This window comes from Dysidea avara, chromosome 2, assembly GCF_963678975.1.
Source record: "Dysidea avara chromosome 2, odDysAvar1.4, whole genome shotgun sequence".
NCBI classification, from domain to species: Eukaryota; Metazoa; Porifera; class Demospongiae; order Dictyoceratida; family Dysideidae; genus Dysidea; species Dysidea avara.
This window is the reverse complement of record NC_089273.1, coordinates 48,823,440-48,832,392: the sequence shown is the minus strand read 5'-3', so window position 1 is coordinate 48,832,392 and position 8,953 is coordinate 48,823,440. Positions and strand designations below refer to the sequence as shown.

The 8,953-nt window shown below is 36.8% G+C and overlaps 1 long non-coding RNA gene across 1 annotated transcript; it reads right to left on the bottom strand.

Annotated features, from left to right (window-relative positions):
- Positions 1 to 546: 546 nt before the first annotated feature.
- LOC136246191 (uncharacterized) lies at positions 547 to 2,652 on the bottom strand. Its single transcript, XR_010696294.1, has 4 exons — positions 2,231 to 2,652; positions 1,894 to 2,174; positions 1,342 to 1,413; positions 547 to 835 (listed from the first exon to the last, which is right to left on the bottom strand). It is a non-coding gene; the product is annotated as an uncharacterized lncRNA (long non-coding RNA).
- Positions 2,653 to 8,953: the final 6,301 nt, after the last annotated feature.

The following is an 8,953-nucleotide window of genomic DNA, read 5'->3' as shown; positions in this document are numbered from 1 at the left end:
AACACAATTAGTACATACATAAAGCATCCACTATAGCTGTCACCACAATGGATTAAATATATCACACCTAATAGAAGTGAATACTTGATTATCTGAGCTTCGACTATCCACATACTTACAGTAGATGTGTCTGTTCTATTAGAGTATTTCGTCTAAGGTGTGCATTCCATTAAAGTAACTCTGTGTATAAAATGGGCTTTGACTATCCAAACTTTTGATTGTCTGAACATGTCTTGGTACCTAGGGGTTAGGAAGCACTGTACGAGTAATTTCTGTACAGCCATCAGCCAGGCATTGTTTAGACAAGTAAAGGACAATACGTTTTCAAGTACAACTACCTTATAAATCATGGAGTAATAAAAGTACTTCTTGAAATTTACCATTGGATAAAATAGTAAATAACGTGCACTAAATCTACTACACTAACACTAATGCAGCCTTCAGGTGTGGGGATACAGCTAGCATATTGTGTATTGAGGTGAGCATACATTCTATGTACAGCAAAATACAATTGGCTATATACACTCCAGCAAAAAGAATATACCATTTTCTTAAAGACGGTGATATCAATAACATGTAGCCATCAACAAAAATTAGTTGTGTGGAGGTGCTTTACAATACACACACTGGTGCTATTGTAATATACATCTAAATGCAAAACTTCAATCGTGTCTTTTGTTGTTGCCATTACCCTTGAATGCTCGATGTCAAACTATTCATTGTTAAACATAGATCAGTCATCTCACAAGATCACCGTGATAATATGGACTCATTGTTCCACACCTCAATCAGACAAGAAGTAGCTTGTTCATTCACAATAATAATGTGAATCCACCTGCAAATTAAGAACATCACACTCAATCATAGATTGTCACACAAAATCGTCATCACCAGTGTTGGGAGTAATGTGTTATGTAATATTATTACTTTTGTGATATAACAAAATACGCTATAAAAACAGGTAATATAACTCAAGTTACTTTACTTACAAATGTAATGCGTTACCTAAGTAATATAGTTACTGTAACGAATCTAATATTACATAATATTATTACTCTAAGTAGGTTAGTGATCCACTGAGTAATGCCTAGCCACAACGAAGTAATGAAGCCTACTGAATGAAGCTTATTCACCAGCTTCTTACTTATAACCAAGATTTGCACATTGTCCAACAATGCAATCATGTCACATGATAAAGTGGTAGTTTCACACGTGACAGCTAGCCTAGGGCTGTGGACACAAAGTAATATAATATGTAATATTATTATAGTTACTTTACTTTATGGGCAATATGTAACTGTAACTAAATAGTTCAGTTGCAAGTAATATGTAATATGTTACCTTTATAAAAAGTCACTGTCCCAACACTGATCATCACATAATAAAGTAGTGAATTGTTACCTAATACAATACCTATAACACAATACATAAAATCAGCAACATTTCTGTAAAGTAAGGAACATCTGAGTGGCAAATTAGGGAAAAATATTACTTTATATTGTGAATTGTGATGTAATTCAGTCTTTAAATTTGATATTACAACGATAAAATAATTATTACAACAATAAAAAGCTTGAGACAGATACCTGATCAATTCAAATCACATTTATAGTAATTTCACTTACCATTACAACATGTTTTGGTATTTCGGTAGTGCATTCCAATCTTCAATTATAAAATATTTCTTTACAAACTTTTATGCACTGCATGCTTGTAGAATCTAGTAAGCTGCAAGGATTGGTGCATGTTAACATGAAACAACTGATACATGGTGATCATGTCTTCTCTAAATTTTGTATATACTAGGTGGGTAGTTGTAAATGATGGAGTCTTTCATAACAACGAAAATCACTAACCAGTTTTGAAGCTCTGTGTTTAAGTGATTCAACTCACCCTAACAATGAGGCCAATGGATTACAGCAGCATAGTCATAGAACTGGTCGAATCAAAGTTATCTCCAATACTACAAACATCATAGCGTCCAAGGACAAAACATCTCTTTATTAAACCCATCAAAAGCACAACTGCTTGTTCACACAAATATAATACTCCTGTAAAACTATCCATGACAGCGATCAAAACTGAGGTTAGTTTCTACTGACTTAAAAGAGGCAATCAGGTGGCTTGTATTAGCAAAGCAGTGAAGATCTTGAGTGAAGCTTTATCTCCTTTTCCTGAGATAAAATTAAAAATCTTGATGACGATCACAGATGGTTTTACAGGACTATACATAGGTAGTGAATATCCCTTGTTCAGTCAGAATTTATAACACCAATCCTATATGTCTTTGTTATCGTCGCTCTGGGGAACCAATACCCACCAACTTCAACCAACTGTCACATTAGTATAACTGTAATAGTAATTGTCTGTGGGTACATGTTGCCCACAGGCCATTAATGCAGGCTTGAAAAGCATATAATACATACACAGTGGTTCATTTATTTCACAAGAATAAACACAAGCTGTTTCCATAGATAATATATAAGGTATAATATCTGTGCTGTTTCATACTCACATAATCAATTTCACCAATCGCTGTGAATACCTCTGTACTGCCAGGTAATGCGAGACGCCACTGAGAAATCAGTTGATGAGCAGCCACTGAGTGAGACAACAAGGTAAGAACAGCTAGGAACAGTCCATGTACTTCTGATAAAATGCAATGGCGGATCCAGGATGGGGCATTTGGGGCAAATTCCCCCCCCCCCCCCCTCCACCTTGTGGAGGAGCCAGCCATACTTCTGATTAAAACAGCTAGTAAATTTTGTCAAGCCAAGATCAGTTTAAAACTTATGAAAATATGCACATTTTACTAGCATTTATTACAAATTCACCTGAGACCAAAGCGAACCGAAGTCAAACTAACTGTAAAATAGTTACCCATCACCTTCGTGCGTACTAAGCGCCTCTAAAAATAATTATCGTGTTGCTGTTATTTAAGACATTCAGAGCCTTTTAAACAGTTTTAAGACCTCACAACCATCTGAAAAGGCCAAAATGGCAAATATCAACAATGAGACACCACTAAGAGGTGATTATTTGCTGCTTTAAAAAAAGCAGCACTGAACTATAGAGAATATGGTTCTCCCCATGCATGCAACCACCTACAACTTACCCTATTTGTGCCCCTCCCCTAGCCAGCTCCTGGATCCGCCCCTGAAACGGCAGGAGAAAAGAGTTCTTCTATATAAACTGGATCTTCTGAAACAATTTTTCGCCCTTCTTTTCTAGCTGCTACCAGCCTGGCGGAGAACTCGACGTTGCCGTTGGCCCTGCCGCGAACTAGTCTTCCACATGTCAGTATCCGGGCTACGTACACAACATTATCCGGAAAAAAATATTTCGTGAAAATTTTCTAAGTCCAAAGTGTGCCCCAAAAAAAAATTCGCCCGCAGATCTAGAGTACTTTATTGAACGAATAAAGCACTCTTTGCGGTGCAATAAAGCACTCTTTGTGGTTGGCCGGCTGAGAGTGTACTTTATGAAATTTAAAGTACACTTTTTCCTTTGATCTCGCCCACGCAAAGTTCTATAATGCATTTTATAGCACCCCCACATAAAATTACACATGTAATTACAACATACAGAGGAGACACATGAATACCAAACACTTTTCACAACAATAATGTAATAATTGTACAATAATGACTGTAATATAACTGCTATGCAAATGTTTTCCAGTGGCCCGCCATGGTAGCAAGTCTCACATGACGGCATGTATATTCATCCAAACACAATGGGAGTAACGAGTAAGTATGATGACAACAAGTTGGTATGACTCCATTTGTAAATCCAGATGAGTGGGTGTGGCTCCAGTATGTCTAAACAGTTAACAAACATTCCTGTTATAAATACGTGCTAGAGTTGCAATATAATAGTATAGTATTTAAATGCAATAATACATAGTCTCCATTGCATCACTATCAAACAACACTAAGTGGAGGATATTGTTGCATCTCTAGTATGTACACTCTATCAGTACAACCTGTCTTAATGGCCACTAGTATAGAAAGACAACCACTCTTGAAAAGCCAATTCCAATTGAGAATTTATACACTGTTACCTGCTGAATGAGTGAAGGTGGCAATAAACAAGTTCCACCGTAATTTATACACGTGATCTGATCCTGTATATTCTGTCAGTGGATGAGATCCACTTGGCCAGGACAAAATGTGACTCAAGTGCCCTGGATGATCCATACTCAACCAACGTATGACCCAGTGGCACAATGGAACTGACTATTTATAGAGAATACAATTATATTTATTTCTAAGATGTGTGGATGTGTGGACACATTACAACACATTACATGTACATACAAGACATGCTACGTACTGTTTTAGCATTTCAAGTCACCACATTATACACGTACCAGTCAACAATGCTTCATAGTGCCCATCACTAAACCTGAAGAAAAGTTACGAAAAATAAAAATTCACATAAGTACAATGAAACCTCATTAATATGGCAGACTGTGGGACCAAAAAAATTGGCCTGAATAACAAGGTGGCCTTATTAATGAGGTCATAAGTAATGCTTAGCTATATTTGGGACCTACTACAGGTGGCCAATATAATGAGGTGGTCTTATTAAAGAGGTGGCCACTAAGTGAGGTTTCACTGTACATATAGTTCACAATATTGTGAACAATATTAATGGTTAACAATATACACTGAAACCTGCAGGTCACTTCTTGTGGAAGATTGCTCTCTACACAAAATGACACATTCAGAGATTGTATTTAGATGGATGATACAGTAACGCATTGTGACTTCAATACTCATGATGTGTCACTGCTAGGCAGCAACCATATACACGGCACTGCCACATCGCACTTGCTCGCACACACAATTTTGCTAAAGATTTTACAAATTGATAATTAAGGGGTGTGGCAACTAGCTGTTTTGCTCGCAAGACTGTGTGGCAGCTGTTTCCCTTCTGTACAAATGGCCACCAAGACAGGTCCACTGTGTCAGGCATTAGATATTTGGTATCTCATGTGTTGAAGACATTCCAGGGCTTCTGGTAGTCTCAAATCTCACCACAGTTTAACTTAGGCAGTGTTGTGGTCACCACTAAACTACTGGAATGCTGTATTATGTTCATCTTATGCTTGGCTACTATATTGTAGAACTGAAATGGATACTCTGAACAATATATCCTATGGATAATGACTTCATCACTTTCTTCATCAGGAGCTTATAAGGACCAATAGTGAAACTTTTTACACTTGGGGCTGACAGTCAACTGCCTATGTCTGAAGCAGTGCTTTTGGTGCTCTAACAGATTGGCTGCCCCCTTGCTGCCAGCACTCACTGTCTCATACGCTGTCATACACTAAATCCATCTCTATAGCCAGTTAGAACAGCATGCTTCTTACCTTTTTTAAGGCCGCATAATACAGCCGCCTCTTTAAAAGGCAAGGTCAAAAAATTTTGTCCCTACGGCCTGAATAATGACCAGTTTTCACTGTACTATTAGTGATTAGTGATCATGGGGGATTATTTATTAAGATACTAAGATATACTAACGCTACAACCTCTAAATATAGCAGTAAATTTTTTACCCTGGTCCAATGTCTCGTAATAATCGTGACTTCGTGAGAGACTCTACTGTGACAAATACATGTTTATCATGATATGTGCTAATCGCCTTTTTACAATTAAGTTTTACAACACAAATACATGTATAGTTAAACTCACAAATTGCGACTAAATCCCTTCAACACGAAAAGACAAGTAATGAGACAAACCAAACCTACTGGATCAACACTTCTCCTCACAAATGTTTACTATCGATCATGACTGGTAGCTAATTTAAATTATGTTTGATTTTATTTTGCTAGCTATAGAATAGGATCATATACAGGTATTGCCTATGTATCCTAAATCACAAATACTAATACTAAACCTTGGAGACAACAGCCACACAAGCCTATTCTGGTGCGTTTATTTAGTAGTAATATAAATTTTAAAGGCGTTTATTTACAACAGAACATAATTACGCGCCCTTCTATTGTCTCTGTACATACTTGCCTTTTCTTTTCTATTCTCATTTCATTTCACAAGATCTCTTGGCAGGGGCGTAGCTTCTTCACTTGAATTAGTCAATGCTTGAAGTAGATCGAGATACTCTAATAGAACAGTCACATTTCTACAAGTGCCATATTTTTATATTGTAAAGTCTGTAAGTAGCTAGTAATTTAAACTATACAATCCGATGCTAAGCAGAAGTTGTAACTATGCTAAATATTGATTGTTGTGTTACAGCTGTTTTGTGACTGCTCTAATAGAGTATCTTGATCGTTTCAATGCAGTACAAGATGTGTTGTTAAGGGTTTACTAGTTAAAATGAGTGTTAGTTGGCTGCAGTTGCATGCCATTAACAGGGCCGTCCAGAGAAATTAGAGAGCCCAGGGAAAAGAGTTAAAGAGGGGCCCAGGGGCAAGGAAGGGTCTAGATCCTGACTGCTCTATTAGGGTATATCGATCTTTCTTTAAACAGGTATTCAAGGGGCCCTTTTCGGGCTGGGGCAGGGGGCAAAATACCCCAGTTACCCCCCCTCATGTAGGCGGCCCTGGCCACTAAAATTACAGTTATATTTTAATATTCTGTCACTGTAATCTGGGGTTTCTGTCAAAACCATGGAAACTCACCTACTCTTATCAACAGTGCATTGCTTATTCTAACAAAAGTATTGAAATCCCATCCAAAAACAGCTTATAGCTGTAAAAAAAGTGCGCGTCCAAGTAAAGCAGAGTTAACTGCGACAAAAAGTAATGATATCATAATGCGGCCATGTGCGAGGTGTGCAAGTTGTAAAATCAATATTAGCTAATCAGATAATACAATGTTATTGTTAAAGTGTTAATGAGAACTATGTGATGCTGCTAGTTTTTAAGTGTGTGAGCATCTTCATAAATGCCACATAAATTTAATTCTCAATAAAGCAATGTGTATAGATTCTCTGATAGTAATAAATAGTTTGAGTTTGGCCACCTTTCCTTTGTTCGTTGCATTGCTGTATACAGGAAAGGCGGCCAAACTCAAACTATTTATTACTATCAGAGAATCTATACACATTGCTTTATTGAGAATTAAATTTATGTGGCATTTATGAAGATGCTCACATACTTAAAAACTAGCAGCATCACATAGTTCTCATTAACACTTTAACAATAACATTGTATTATCTGATTAGCTAATATTAATTTTACAACTTGCACACCTCACACATGGCCGCATTATGATATCATTACTTTTTGTCGCAGTTAACTCTGCTTTACTTGGACGCGCACTATTTTTACAGCTATAAGCTGTTTTTGGATGGGATTACTATTACAACACTACTAGACACTATAGCATAATTGTGTTTGGGTTATTATTTAAACTACTTTAATTTGTGTGTATTTAGTTTTTTTGTTGTGTGCATGTGTGTATGTTGATGTAATAATCCAATATGGCGAGCATGTGGTGCCATGAGGCGAGTTATTAGTCCATTGCTCTGATGTTGCGGACCCTACAAACCCCACTGATACCCTACATTACTGTTCTGTTAGAGCATTTTGATTACAGGTGTATGTTCTATTAGAATATTTCAACCAAGCTTAGTGTAATGCAAGGGTTTTAGTTATTCAAACAATTCACTTATCTAATAGTTATTATATACCATTACCAGAAACTAATGGAATTCAGATAACCAAGGGCTCACTGTGTATCAGATGACAGTACACCATTAATTAAATTGTAATTGTACTAAGCCCAGCTGTGTGACAAATAAATACTAATCAAGTTTGGTACTACAAGTTACATAATGTGTATACCATAGAGTCGGGTTGTTAAGCGCATACTATTTGTTAAGCGCATACACATTTTCTGTAATTAACCATGGATGATAAGCGCACATGGCAAAATGCGACGAAGAGCTACACACAGCAAGAAACGCTGAAAGTGCTGAAAAGTTAATGTCTCCTCAAGCGCTTAAACAATGGCGGATCCAGGATGGGGCATTTGGGGCAAATGCCCCCCCCCCCCCCAAGTGACCTTGTGGAGAAGCCATAGCTACTTCTCATACTATTGCAACTTTAGGCCACACCAAGTCAAACCTTAGTTTCTGGTCACCCGCCCGCGTGGCAAACCTGAAACCCTAGTTTATGAGGACTATTATTAATATTACAGGTGCTTAAGTGCACGTGACCCAGCAAGACACTTATTTTTTACTGCAAAAGATCGATATACTCTAATAGAGCATTCAGGGATTCCAATAGAGCAGTCACACTACTCTTAACTCTAATATTAGGTATATATTAGGTATATATGCCACACTAATAAAATGTTTCTAACTATAGCTAGTTTTGTCCTTGATTATAGCTATAGCTGTTCAGATTATAACTGTTACTAATGCTTCTGTAACCAAAGTAATTTCAGTAGCATTAACTACTAGTCCATGCAGATGGGCCATAGCTTTAACTTTATAATTCAAATGTAGTCCTCTAATGATTAGTCTAGTAACTTCAAATTCCTTATCTCTGAACACTACAGGGGTATGGAAAGCCGGCAACATTCGGTGAGCTTAAACTTAAACTTTTCAATAACTAAAATTAGATTGGCAAGTAGAAACCCTTATAGTTTAAACATTCCCAGATGATCACTAAAAACACTAGTCTGGAGCACTCAATGACTCAAAACTTTGACAGTTACTTTTCTCAAGGTTACTGAATAGAAGGCTGGAAACACATAGCTAGTGGGCTAAGACTTCACATTTGAATGAAGAATTTCTGATGTGAAAATAGAAGTTAAATTTCATTGTGTATCATGATCATTTGAACAACTTAGCTATAAGTCATAGTAATACTTTCCTGACATAGCTAATGAGACATTTATTTCACTTGGAAAGCATAAGTAGCTACATGAGCAAAACATTTCCTATAGTATATTCTAAATAAATAAATAAA